Genomic DNA, 14890 nt, shown 5'->3' on the forward strand with positions numbered 1-14890 from the left:
CCAAATTGCTACAGGAATAGAATGGTTTATAATGCATGTCATGACTATGGGTTGTTCTGAATCTTCTTCCTAAAAGACTTTTATATTTTCGCTTGTTTCTCTGATCTTTTCCTCTAGATGGCAATGACCTTACTCTTTGTATCAGAATTCTCCTTCTTTTGTTTGGAGAAAGTAAATTTCATCATTATCTTCAATCTCGGTTCTGAGATTTCAAAACCAATGGTGTCCTCTCCACTAGAAAAATGCCTCAACAATATCAGCCCTTCTTCTTATGAAAAGAATCTTCTGACACTACCCTGCTTTTGTCAGTCCCTTATCTTGGGAAGAGAAGAAGCATATAGGAAAATTGGAGAGGTAGGGATTGGTAAGAGAACAGACTACTTATCAGTGTGGATGAAGGGGCTGCCAATTAGCTACCTCTTTGTTTAGAGACATCACATGCAGATAACCTTTATATCTCTTACAAAACCATGCATTTGAGACCATTGGAGAAATGAATAAATGTTTATAGAGTTATCTTTATATGGTGCTCTCACCCCTAGCCAGTAAATACATCTTGACACCCTTAATCAACAAAGCAGGTATACTCTTTGACATATCCATATTGTTTTCAGAAAGGAGAAACAACACCTACACATGCTCACATAAAACTCCCCACATTCGGTACATAGAGTCAATGCCAGGACATTTATTAACTTTCTTGTTCAGCAAATATTTACTTCATTGTATGAAAAAAGGAATAAAAATATTTTTATTCCAAACAAATCAAAATAAAGAGAATCATGATAAAATGAGAGTTGAAACAATCAGATTAAGGAATTTTAAAGAATTATCTGAGGTACCACCCTCATTCTAGTTCCAGTTTACTGCCAGAACTGAGATAGGTTATTGATCTGGCCTGCTCCCCAAACATCTTTGTCAAACTATACTCAAAATGCTTAAAATTCTCCCAAATATACCTTATTCCGTACACTTTAAAATTAGGTACTCCCTGTTTTTCTTAACTTAGGCACATTCATGGAATCTGGTGATGACCAAAAAGTCTATTTTTCATTCACTGTGTTTTCTGGACATCCTTGCTCATCTATAACAGCCATAACTAACAGTTCATATACACTCCTAATATGTATCCACATTTTTGATTGACCATTACAAAAGTCATTCTAATAAAAATGAAGAAAAGATCGTATCAGTGCTTCCCTACAAGTCCAATGTGATGTGGCAAAACACCATCACTTAAAAGCCAGATTAAATGATTAGAATTCAGTCAATCCTGATGTAAGAATAAACAAATGGAGACTGGTGACAGGACAAGATAATTGAATAGAAGCCTCCACTGATCGTTCTTCCTGTAGGAACATCAAATTGAACGACTAAAAAGCATCTTCACAAAACCCAAAAATCAAGTGAGTCATTACAGTACCTTGTTTTGACTTCATATCACTGAAAGAAGCACTGAAAAAAGTCTTAAATTGCATATGCCACCGCTTGCCCATCCCTGCGCAGCAGCTACATGGCATGGAGAGAGAATCTGTGCATTTGGGAGAGAGAGAGCACAGTGACTATGGAACTTGGCACTTGAACTCAGTGCTGCCTTGTCACAGTGGAAAGCAACACCAGACAGAAATCAGCCGGCGCCCATGAAGAGAGCATATAGACCACCCCTAGCCAGAGGGGAATCACCCATCTCAGCAGTCAGAACCTGAGTTCTGGCAGGCCTCACCACTGTGAGCTAAAGTGCTCCGAGGTTCTAAACAAACCCCCAAAATAGCCTAGGCCACAAGTCATGCAATCCCTGGGCAATCACTGTTGTTGCACGGGGCTCAGAGCCAGTGGGCTTTGGGGGGCACATGACAGTAAGACACCAGTTGGGTTAGTCAAGAGAGTGCCTGTACCACTTCGCCCCTATCCCCAGATAGTGCAGCTTACAGCTCCAGGAGAGATTCCTTCCTACAGCTTGGGGAGAGGAGAGGGAAAAGTAAAGAGGGCTTTGTCTTGCAACTTAGATACCAGCTCAGAAATGATAGAACAGGGTATTGGGCAGAGTCATAAGGCCCACATTCCAGAACCTTGCTTCAGAATGACATTTCTAGACATGCTCTGGGCCAAAGGGGAATCCATTGCCATGAAGGGAAGGACATAGTCTTGGCAAAATTCAACACCTGCTGACTAAAGAGCCCTTGAGTCCTGAATAGTGAGCAGTGGTACCCATGCAGTACTCACCGTGGGCTTCGAGTGAGGTTCACAGACATGCTGGCTTCAGGTGTGACCCAACACACTCCCAGCTGTGGTGGCTATCAAGTGGAACTCCAGTTTGAAAATAAAGGAGGAAGGAGTAAAGGGGACTTTTGCAGCTTAGGTACAAGCTTGGCCACAGTGGAGTAGGGCACCAAACAGGCTTGAAGTCACAAATTCTAGGATTTGGTTCTTGGATGGCATTTCTGGACATTCTGTGGGCCAGAAGGGATCCCACTGGTCTAAAGGAAGAGTCTTAGACCTGGCAGAATTCACTGAAAGTTGACTGAAGATCTTTTGAGCCTTGAGTGATCATTGGTGGCAGCCAGATAGTACTCACTGTGAGTCTGGGGCAGTGGTGGCCATAGGGAGAGATTCCTCTACTTGTGAAAAGGAGAGGGAAGAATGGGAAAAACTTTGTCTTGTGGTTTGGGTGTCAGCTCAGCTGTAGTAGAATAGTAGAAGCCTAAGATTTCCAACTCTATGTCCTGGTTTCTAGATGGTATCTCTGGACTCACTCTGGACTCAACTAAGACCTAGGGAAACTCACTGCTCTGAAGGTAAGGATGGCTTCACAACCTGCTTATTGTAAAATCCTACAGCCTTGAGAAAACTCAGACAGTAGCCAGGCAGTGGTTACCACAGGTCTTGGGTGAGACCCAGTGCTGTGCTGGCTTCAGGTCTAATGTGGACTCCAATGGTGGTGTCCAGAGGGGTGCTTGCTTCACCCCTCCCCTAGATCCAGGCAGCTCAGCACAGAGAAGGAGACTTCAAAATTTGAGAGAAAGTCAAGGAAGAGAACAAGAGTCTCTGTCTGGTAAGCCAGCAAATTCTTCAGGATCTTATCTATGACCATTAAGGCAGTATATCTACAAGTCTGCAGGAGCCACATCTTTACTGGGCTTGGGGTACCCCTCAGGCAGATATAGCTGCAGTGACCAAAAACCTGGTTTATATTACTCAAGTCCCTTCAAATACCTGGAAAGCCTTCTTAAAAAGGATACATACAAACAAGCCCAACTTGTAAAGACTATAATAAATACTGATGAACATCCGCAAACATCAAGACCATCTAGGAAAACATGACCTCACCAACTTAACTAAATAGAGCACCAGTGACCAATCATGGAGAGACAGAGGTATGTGACCTTTCAGACAAAGAATTTGAAATAGCAGTTTTAAGAAAACTCAACAAAATTCAATATAACACAGAAAAGGAATTCAGAATCCTATCATGCAAATTTACCAAAGAGATTGAAATACTTTAAAAAATCAAGAAATTCTGGAGTTGAAAAATGCAATGGACATAGTGAAGAATGCATTAGAGTCCCTTAACAAGAGAATTGACCAAGCCAAAGAAAGAATTAGTGAAGTCGAAGACAGGTTATTTGAAAATACACAGTCAGAGGAAACAACAGAAAATAAAATAAAAAAGAATGAACATGCCTAGAACATTTAAAAATAACCTCAAGAAGGCAAATCTTCAAAGGGATATCAAAGAGCTTTCCAAACATAGAGAATGATATCAACACTCACATACAAGAAGGTTATAAAACTCCAAACAGATTTAACATAAAGAAGAGTACCTCAAGGCATTTAATAATCAAACTCCCAAAGATCAAGGATAAAGAAAAAATCCTAAAAGCACCAAGAGAAAAGAAACAAATAACATACAATGGAGCACCAATACATTTGGCAGTAGACTTCTCAATGGAAATTTTACAAGGCAGCCAGGAGAGAGACTTGACATATTTAAAGTACCAAAGGGAAAAAACCTTTTATACTAGAATAGTATATCTAGTGAAAATATCTTTCAAACTTAAAGAGGAATAAACACTTTCCCAGACAAACACAAGCTGACAAATTTCACCAACACTAGACCAGTCCTACAAGAAATACTCAGGGGAGTTTTTCAGTCTGAAATATTGTTAATGAGCAATAATGAATGTTCTGAAGGTACAAAACTCACTAGTGATAGTAAATATATAGAAAAACACAGAATATTATAACACTGTCACTGTGGTGTATAAACTACTTATATCTTGAGTAGAAAGACTAAAAGGTGAACCAAACAAAAATAATAACTACAGTTACTTTTAAAGATATAGACAGTAAAATAAGATATAAACAGAAACAACAAAATGTTAAAAAGGAAGGGGGACAAAGCCAAAGTGTGGAAATTTTATGAGTTTTCTCTTTGCTGATTAGTTTGTTTACACAATCAGTGTTAAGTTGTGATCAGTTTAAAATGGGTTATAAGACATCATTTGCAAGCCTCATGTAACCACAGATTAAAAAACATACAACAAGAAATTAAAACAGACCATCAGAGAAAATCACCTTCACTAACAGGAAGACAGGAAGGAAGGAAAGAAGGGAGAGAAGACAACAAAGCAGTGAGAAAACAAAGAATAAAATGGCAGGAGGGAGTCCTCACTTATCAATAATAATATTGAATATAAATGGACTAAACTCTCCAATCAAAAAACAGAGTGACTGAATGGATTAAACAAACAAACAACCAAACAAAACCAAAAAAACAAGACCTAGGATCTGTTGCCTACAAAAAACATACTTCACTTATAAAGACATGTATAGATTGAAAATAAAGGGATGGAAAAAGGTTATTCATGCTAATGCAAACCAAAAAGGAGCAGGAGTGCTATACTTATATCAGACAAATTGATTTCAAGACAAAAACTATAAAAAGAGATAAAAAAGGTCATTATATAATGATAAAGGGGTCAATGAAGCAAGAATATATAACAATTACAAACATATATGCACCCAACAATGGAGCACCAAGATATGTAAAGCAAATAATAGGGCTAAGGAGAGAGACAGACACTATGATGGTTAATACTGAATATCAACTTGATTGGATTGAAGGACGCAATATTGATCCTGGGTGTGTCTGTGAGGATGTTGCCAAAAGAAATTAACATTTGAGTCAGACTGGGGAAAGCAGACCCACACTTAATTGGGTGGACACTATCTAATCAGCCTCCAGCAAATATAAAGCAGGCAGAAAAACATGAAGAGGTGAGACGCGCCTAGTCTCTCAGCCTACATCTTTCTCCCATGCTGGATACTTCCTTCCCTCTATCCTCAGACTCTAAGTTCTTCAGTTTTGGGACTCTAACTGGCTCTCCTTGCTCCTCGGCTTGCAGACACTCTAGTATGGGACCTTGTGATGGTGTAAGTCAATACTTAATAAATTCTCCTTTATATACATATATATCTTATTAGTTCTGTCCCTCTAAGAGAATCTTGACTAATACGGACCCAATAAAATGATAGCTAAAATATCAATACCCCACTCTAAGCATTAGACAGATCTTCCAGACAGAAAGTCAAAAAAGGAACATTGGACTTAATCTGCACCATAGACCAAATGAATATAGTAGATATTTAAAGAACATTTCATCCAGTGGCTGCAGAATACTCTTCTCAGCACATGGATCATTCTCAAGGATAGAATATATGTTAGGCACAAAACAAGTCTTAAAAATTTTTAGTAAATTGAAATTAAGTATCTTCACAGATCATGATGGAATAACACTAGAAATCAATAATGAAAGGAATTTTTGAAACTATACAAATATATGGAAGTTAAACAATATGCTCATGAATGACCAGTGGGTAAATGAAGAAATTAACAATGAAGTTGAAAATTTTCTTGAAACAAATGATAATGGAAACACAACACTGGAAACAAAACCTATGGGATACAGTGAAAGCTAAGAGAGAAGTTTATAGCTTTAAGTACCTATATCAAATAGGTAGGAAAACTTCAAATAAACAACCTAAAAATGAATCTTAAAGAAACAGAAAAACAAGACCAAACCAAACCCAAAATTTGTAGGAAAAAAGTGATTGTAAAGATCATAGCAGAAATAAATGAAATTGAAATGAAGAAAATAATACAAAAGATCAACAAAATTAAAAATTGTTTTCTTAAAAGATGAAATTGACAAACTCTTAGCCAGACCAGCTAAGACAAAAAAAGAGAAGATCAAATGAGTAAAATTGGATATGAAAAAGGAGACATTACAATCAATACTGCAGAAATTCTAAGAATCATTAGAATCATACTGTGAGCAACTATATGCCAATAATTTGGAAAACTAGAACAAATGAGTGCATTTTAGACACATACAACCAACCAAGATTGAGTCATAAAGAAATAATAAAAACTGAACAAGCGAACAATTAACAAGATCAGAGCTGTAAGAAAAAGCCTCCAATAAAGAAAAGGCTGGGACCTGATGGTTTCATTGCTGAATTTTACCAAACATTTAAAGGAAAACAAATACCATTCCTACCCAAACTATTTCAAAAAATGGAGGAGAAAGGAATGCTTCTAAACTCATTCTTTGAGGCCAGTATTATCTCGGTACCAAAATTAGACAAAGACACATCAAAAACAAAACAAAAAAAACTATAGGCCAATATCCCTGAATAAACATTGATGCAAAAATCCTCAACAAAATACTAGCAAAACAAATTCAACAACACATTAAAAAGGTCATTCATCATGACCACGTGGGATTTATCTCAGGGATGCAAGGATGGTTCAACATATATAATCGACATGATACATATAGACAGAATGGAGGACAAAAACCATATGATCATATCAATTGATGATATAAAAAAGCCTTTGATAAAATTAAACATCTCTTCACAGTGAAAATAAAACCTTGAAAAACTGGGTACAAAAGGAACATACCTCAACACATAAAAGCTATGCAGAGCAGACCCACAGCTGGTATCATACTGAATGGGGAAAAACTGAAAGCCTTTTCTCTAAGATCTGGAACACGACAAAGATTCCCACTTTCATCACTGTGATTTAACATAGTACTGGAAGTCCTAACCAGAACAATCAGACAAGAGAAAGAAAAAAAAGGCATCCAAATTGAAAAAGAAAAAGTCAAATTTTCCTTGTTTGCAGATAATATGATCTTATATTTGGAAAAACCTAAAGACTTCACCAAAAAATTATTAGAACTGATAAACAAATTCAGTAAAGTTGCAGGATACAAAATCAACATACAGAAATCAGTAGCATTTCTGTATGCCCACAGCAAACAATCTGAAAAAGAAACCAGGAAAGTAATTCCATTTATAATAGTTACAAATAAAATTAAATACCTAGGAAAAAACTTAACCAAAGAAATGAAAGAACTCTGCAATGAAAACTATAAAACACTGGTGAAAGAAATTGAGCTAGACACCAAAAAATGGAACAATATTCCATATTTATGGATTGAAAGAGTCAATATTATTAAAATGTCCATACTACCCAAAGCAATGACATTCTTCACAGAAAGAAAAAACAATCCTAAAATTTATATTTATGTTTAAATATAAACTTAATCCTTTAAGTTTATATTCTAGAATGAGAAAAGACCCAGAATAGTCAAAACTGTCCTAAGAAAAAAAATAAAACTGGAGGAATCATGTTACCTGACTTCAAATCACACTACGGAGCTATATTAACCAAAACAGTGTGTTACTGGCATACAGACAGACACATGGCCAACGGAACAGAACAGGCAACCCAGAAACCAACCCATACATTTACAGTGAACTCATATTTTACAAAGGTGCTCTTTAGTCCATTCTCAGACTGCTACAAAGAACTGCCCGAGACTGGGTATATTATAAAGGAAAGAGGTTTAATTGACTCACAGCTCCCAGGGTCTGGGAAGGCCTCAAGAAATTACAATCATGGTGGAAGGGCAAGCAAACACATCTGTCTTTACACGGTAGCAGGAAGGAGAAGAATGAGAGCCAAGTGAAGAGTAAGCCCTTTATTTTTACCATTAGATCTCTTGAGAACTTACTATCACAAGAATAGCATGGGGGAAACCATCCCCACCATTCAATTACCTCACATCGGGTCCCTCTCACCACACCTGGAGATTATGGGAACTACAACTCAAGATCAGATTTGAGTGGGAACACAGCCAAACCGTATCATGTGCCAAGAACATACACTGGAGAAAGGACAGTCTCTTCAATAAATGGTGCTGAGAAAACTGGATATTAATATGCAGAAGAATGAAATTGGGCTCCTATCTCTAGCCATACAAGAAATCAAATCAGTCTGGCGTGGTGGCTCACGCCTGTAATCCCAGCACTTCGGGTGGCCAAGGCGGGTGGATCACCTGAGGTCAGGAGTTTGAGATCAGCCTGACCAACACGGCAAAACACCATCTCTACTAAAAATACAAAAATTAGCTGGGCGTGGTGGTGGGGGCCTGTAGTCGCAGTTACTCAGAGGCTGAAGCAGGAGAATCGCTTGAATCTGGGAGGTGGAGTTTGTAGTGAGCTGAGATCCTGCCACTGCACTCGAAGCTGGGTGGCAAAGCGAGACTCTGTCTCCAAAAAAAAAAAAAATTATTAAATTAAAATTGACTAAAAACTCAAATCTAAGAAGAAAAACTATGAAATTACTTTTTAAAAAAATTGGGGAATCAATCTCTCCAGGACATTAGACTGGGCAAAGATTTTTTTCTCACTGCTCAGGAGGGTATTGGGTTGGTGAGGGGAAGAAGGAATGGTTAATGGTACAAAAATATAGTTACATAGAATGAATATGATCTAGTGTTTCACTGCACAACAGGATGACTACAGGGAACAATAATTTATTGTACATTTAAAAATAATCAAAATAATATAATTGGATTGTTTGTAACCCAAAGAAAGCATAAGCGTTTGAGGCAAAGTATACCCCATTTACCCTGTTGTGATTATTAAGCATGGTATGCCTGTATCATAATATGTCATGTACCCCATAAATATATACACCTACTATATACCCACAATTTTTAAAAAATTAAAAGAATAAACAAATGTATAATAACTGCTCTCCTTTTTCCCTTATAAAAACGTTTCTTCTGCATTTCCTATTAAAATTAATGGAATTAAGTAAAAAGGAGGCAAAAAAGTAACCATAATTCTGTGCCTTACTAAGTGTGAGATGTTGGAAATATCTCTCTGCCTAATATTTTTATTATGGTGATTGATTGTTATGATTAGAGATTAGAAGACAGTTTTCAATAATAGTTGTGATTTGTTGAAGACTCCCTTACACCACAAGCTAGGGACTCTATATTAATCGTTTGAAGTGCTCTTAACTGGGTTTTATTATTCTCATATAGTGGATAATGGACATAGAGACCAGAGAGGTTAAGTAGTTTCTTCATGTCTAACAGCTTGTTAGTGGCACACTTTGGAATCAGACAGACTGGTTTTCATTTGAATTATAATTTCATGTTCTGGCCATGACATTTATATTTTCTTAAAAACTGCGTGCCCTGAATGCACCCTGTTCTTTTATGTTGTCCAAAAGTATGTGTACAATGATAGTTTCTGAAATCAGAAAATGAAGAGAAAAAATTGCTACTCCCCAGAAATACTATTTTTCACAACTTAAGCATAGGACTATTCATATTTTTTAGAAATTTCTTTTCCTCCATCAATTGTTTTTCTGTTAAGAAATTTGTGCCATAATCATAGATAAAATTAATCATACCATTTTGAGTTAATTATTGCAATTAACCATCTACATTTCTACCTTTATTTCTGTAACAATTCGATGCTACTCTTATTTGCACTTTTTACATTCTTGCCTCTCTTGTATTTTCGAGACATAATATTCTAGTATTGCACACCAACAACAATAAAAACCTGCAGAAACAAAACACATAATAGATCACAAAACAGTGAAACCAGAGGCATAGATGACTTTTCACAAGTACCTTATGTCACTTCTAGGGGTAAAACCAAGCTGACTTCGTCTTGCTTTAAAGAGTATCTTTGTTCCAGTTTATGAAATTGATATGCTAAAACTCCATTGATTGAATTATTTCTGGATACATGACAATTTTGTTAATCTATGTACATGTGTTTTTATGTGATGTGCATTGTGATTATTCTTTCCTCCTCTTCTTTCCTTTCCTCTTCTCCCGCCTCTTTTTTTTTTAATTTTCTAAAAGCAATATCTCAGGTTTAATGTACTTGATTGGTTTAACATTGCGTAGATGAGTAACAATCTAAACATTTTTTAGCATGCACTCATCAGTAAAATATGTAAGCATGTATCCCCAGTTCATGCATTTTTATTTGCAAATAATATACAAGGACTTCTGCACTAATATATTCTGTATATTATCAAATATACAGAAAATAAAACATTTAAAAGTTGATAAGCTATAGGAAAATAAGTTGTCACATTTGCTTTCCACATTTCAAAAAATTTATTTCTCATTTCACTTTGGCTCAGAACATAATGTATAATCTCTGAACTCTAGCTTTCATGGTCTAATGTACAATAATGATACCAAAATAATGCTCTAACTCTACCGCCTATTCATCATTTATCATTCCAGGCAGACATGTTTTTCTTTGCATGGGCTTTGACCTGGGAAAGGGAGTAAAGTGACACGGTCTGGGTGAACTTGAGCATCAATAACTCTTGAGTAATACAACATTTGGCAAATATCTCTTGGAACATTTTTAAGTATAAAAATGTTTCCTGTGCTTTGACTAAACAGCCAGGACCTAAAGGATATGTGTCATAAATAAAGGGTATACTTGTGTTTTCTTTTTTCTGCAAACAATTCAGAGTTAATTTTTACATCCACTGACACCACACAATTTAACGAAAGTTTCTTAAGAAGGCAGGAAATGACCTCATTGAGCAATCTTTGGAAAAGCAATTTCTTTATACTTTTCTGCCAAATGAAAAATGTGATTAATGGAACATCAGAATATTTCAAGTGAATAGCTTATTTTACATTCTTTAAAATTAAAAAAAGCAATAACTAATATAAATTAGCTTTTTCCATAGATGTCATAAAAAGTAGGTAAAATGTTGCCCATAGATGCCTTAAGTACTCACTTTCTACATAAAGACGCATTCGTCTGAAAATAGAATAAACTTTAAGAAGGTATTTCAAAAAAAGATCCTCCTTTGTGGTAAGTGCCAACAAAGAACACATTTTACATTAATTGGTTGTCTCAGTCCAGACCATCTGTCTCTCCAAATGTAATGAATGCTGGCATTCTTATTGGTATGTACTCAATAGTTCAAATTGGTCTGAAATAAACCCTGCTCAAAATCTTGTTATAGTACCAGCTTGTGAGTTGTGGTATGAATGTTAAGTTTCCTTTTATCAGGGTCTCTCCCAGTGAAAAATTTGAGTTTCATTCCATGTATCTAGAGCATGGGCTTCAGAGAGATGCATTTTCTATTTGCATAGTTGTATTATGCATTGTTCTCACATTATATAACTCATGTATATGTATATGATATTACATAATATAGCTATTTAGCATTTTATATATGAAATTAAATTTTATGCATACCTTTTAATGGAGAGTGTCACTGGTTTCTGGCAATTTTGTCAGATATGTAGGGAATCATCATTAGCTCCAGATGAGAAAATTATTCTCAGATTACAGGTAAGAATATTAAGGCTTAGGGGCACTGTTTGGTTCAGCCCATGACTATTTCTCATGTGATATTCTTTTTTTTCATCCTGTTGGCATCGACTATCTGATCATTTCATATAGGCCAAACTCCTTCCCACCCTAGATCTGTGTAATTTATGAAGGAGGGAAGAGGGAGAGAAAAGTTTCCCTAAGCTCCCTCTCTAGAGAGTGGCATGAGGCTCATCTTAAATACGCCATCACCACAAAATCATTCCTTCTCTCAGACCAGGTTAGATTCCTTCTATGTGCTCTTATCGATACTTACTTTTTCTTTTAAAAATAATATCATAGGCCGGGCACGGTGGCTCATGCCTGTAATCCCAGTGCCTTGGGAGGCCGAGGCGGGCGGATCACAAGGTCAAGAGATCAAGACCATCCTGGCCAACATGGTGAAACCCTGTCTCTACTAAAAATACAGAAATTAGCTGGGTGTGGTGGTGCACACCTGTATTCCCAGCTACTGGGGAGGTTGAGGCTGGAGAATCACTTGAACCTGGGAGGTTGTAGTGAGCTGAGATGGTGCTCTAGCCTGGTAACAGAGTGAAACTCCATCTCAAAAAAAAAAAAAAATTATAATTAAAATAACAAATACAAAAATATGCTCCCCCAATATAAAGTAAACTCCAGGATGAAAAGCAGAGACTGTCTATTTTTCTGGTTAAATTCAGCAATGATATTCAATTTCTAACACTGATTAGAAAGCTAATTATCAGATGCCATACTAGTAGCACAATCATAATCATAGACTGAGAAATATGAAGCTTTCTCTCAGTAATCCTTTCTGTGCTAAAAGACAAATGGAAAATGTAAAAGTACTAACTTCAACCAATACTGTCATCTGTTGTGGAGCTTGTGAGGAGCTTTTGGAATTAGATAGGTCTGAGATTGGTTGGTAGTTCATCCAGACTCTGGGTGTAACATTACACCTGTCACTCTGTTAACTCTGTAACTATTAATATCATCTTATTAGAAACATCTATTTAGATGCTTTGAGAATTTTTCAATTATTTGGAAATGGTTAGGAATACATGCCTTAATAATACGATCATTTGATAGATAATAATTTCTCTTGCTCCCTTGTCTCCAACAAGATAGCTCATGAGGTTAAATATAAAAAGCCTAGATTGTGGATAGCAATCATTGATATGGCTGGAATTACAAAATGAGGAAACCTTAAAAAATGACTGATTGCTTTAATTCGTAGTTAACCCCTAATTGCAGCGAATTAAAAAAACAAGGGTTACTTGACCACTTTCCCAAAAGAACAGAAGAAAATGCACCCAACATACCAAAGTCTAAAGCTGAGGACCAAGAGGCTAACTTTGTAGAGCTACCTATGATCTGGACAAACTATCTCTACCCAGGTACTGTTTAGGAGTTCTGAATCCTTTGCTGTCTAGATCACTACTACCATTCTGTTAATAAAAAGTAGGACTAGCAGAGGGGATTTTGGTCTTTGGGGCAGGAGAAGCCTCTTAAGGAAGAGGCTATACTTTCACCATGCGCCATTTGCTGAATTCAATTCTGTGATCTAATGGGAAACAAAATAAACAGATGTAGGTCCTATCATCCGAAAGTTTATAGTTGATATAAGTTAAACAAATTACATGTGACTGTCTGATCAGTGCCTATGAGAAATAGGCATGTGATTATCTGATCAATGCCTATGAGAAATCGAAGCAGATATGAATGTGCATGGTATGAGAACCAGACGTGGTCTGGAAGCTCAGGGCATTTCAGAAGCAATTAGAATAAAAAGAGGTTCTCTATATGAAAAGTAAGGAGGAATAGGGGGCATCTTAGACTGAGGAAACAGTAAATGCAAAGGTTTTGAGATTGGAGGGAGCCTAACACAAAAGCATGTAAAGCCTCATTCATCTTCCAGTCACTGCACATACATTATCTCATTTAATATTCACATCTACCCTATGAAACAGGTACTGCTGTATTCCCTAGGGTCAAATATGAAGACAAGTGCTTAGTGAGAATGACTGACTTTCCCAAGGTCTCACAGCCACTGAACTCATATTTGAACTCAGATCTCACATTTCTGATCCAAAGCAAATTCAATCTCAATTAAAATGCAGAGTTTATTAGCAAACAATAATAAGAGCTTCCTTGGGCAGTTTGACGTGAAAATTAGATAAATTGATACACTTTAAGCATCTAGATCAATCAATTGATTCTGTATCTGGAAATTCCAAATTAATGTCTACATAGTTTTGGCTTATTATTTATTGGTAGAATGAATATTAAGTGATGGCATTAAAATTAGCCAGCAACCTACACTTTCCTTGCAAGCACAGACTAACTTTGAAATTATTTAAGAAGGCTGACAGATGCTTCAAGATTATCCAACCTGTTTTAAGTAGAGAAAAATAGATATCACATTCTATCTTTTTCACTCCTACATTTAAATGTTTAAAACTCATTCTAAAATTGACTACAAAATATCTACCTTTGAATATAGAGCTATTTATTGCAAAATACCATACTAGCACATATGGTTTATAGCAAGTGGCCTTTTCTCCTACCCAAAAGAAGAGAGATGAAGTGGACTAGATTCACAGTGACAATCTTCATGATTTTTATTTATGTTCTTATGCTTGACAGCTTCTCAGATAATATTATGCCATAGGAAAGGTTTCAGTTATCAGGCCTATATGATTTATCTAAGAGCTTAAAAATATGTAGGCAGAAAAAAAAATACAGGAATATTTACCTATCAGAATAATAGATTCCTTTTTTTCCATGTATTCAGAAGAGATGAGTGACTTTGAGTCTCATTAGATTGACAACTTATTTTGCAACATTTCATGGTCAGCTATCGTGTTTTTCTTTAAATACTGAAAAAAATGTTTCCAAATTTTCAGGAACAGAAAACTAAATACGACATAGATTGTTTTCCATGCTGCTACCAACAAACATTTCATGCTTTGTGCTCTCTTAAAGTCATGCCCAATCATGTTTTAGACAGTTTTCTGGGAAAACCACACTAACGTCTAGCTCTATTACCAGATACTGTGGTCCCTAAGGAGAGGCCAGTGGCAGGACACTACATATTGCATTGTTTGTGTAAGGCTGAAATACATATTATAAAACATCTGGGTAGACTTTTGAAAAAGTCATGGTCATCATTTTCCAAAGC

General features: G+C 36.3%; 1 long non-coding RNA gene across 1 annotated transcript in view; it reads left to right on the forward strand.

The window, feature by feature from the left end:
• The first annotated feature begins 2193 nt into the window (after positions 1-2193).
• LOC116271279 overlaps positions 2194-14890 on the forward strand; it is a 50978-nt gene continuing 38281 nt past the window's right edge. Inside the window, exons 1-2 of the long non-coding RNA XR_004179748.1 lie at positions 2194-2263; positions 2735-2795. This is a non-coding gene — a long non-coding RNA (uncharacterized LOC116271279). The remainder of the gene's footprint in view (positions 2264-2734; positions 2796-14890) is intronic.

The sequence above is a fragment of the Papio anubis genome, chromosome 18 (genome assembly GCF_008728515.1).
Source record: "Papio anubis isolate 15944 chromosome 18, Panubis1.0, whole genome shotgun sequence".
NCBI lineage: Eukaryota > Metazoa > Chordata > Mammalia > Primates > Cercopithecidae > Papio > Papio anubis.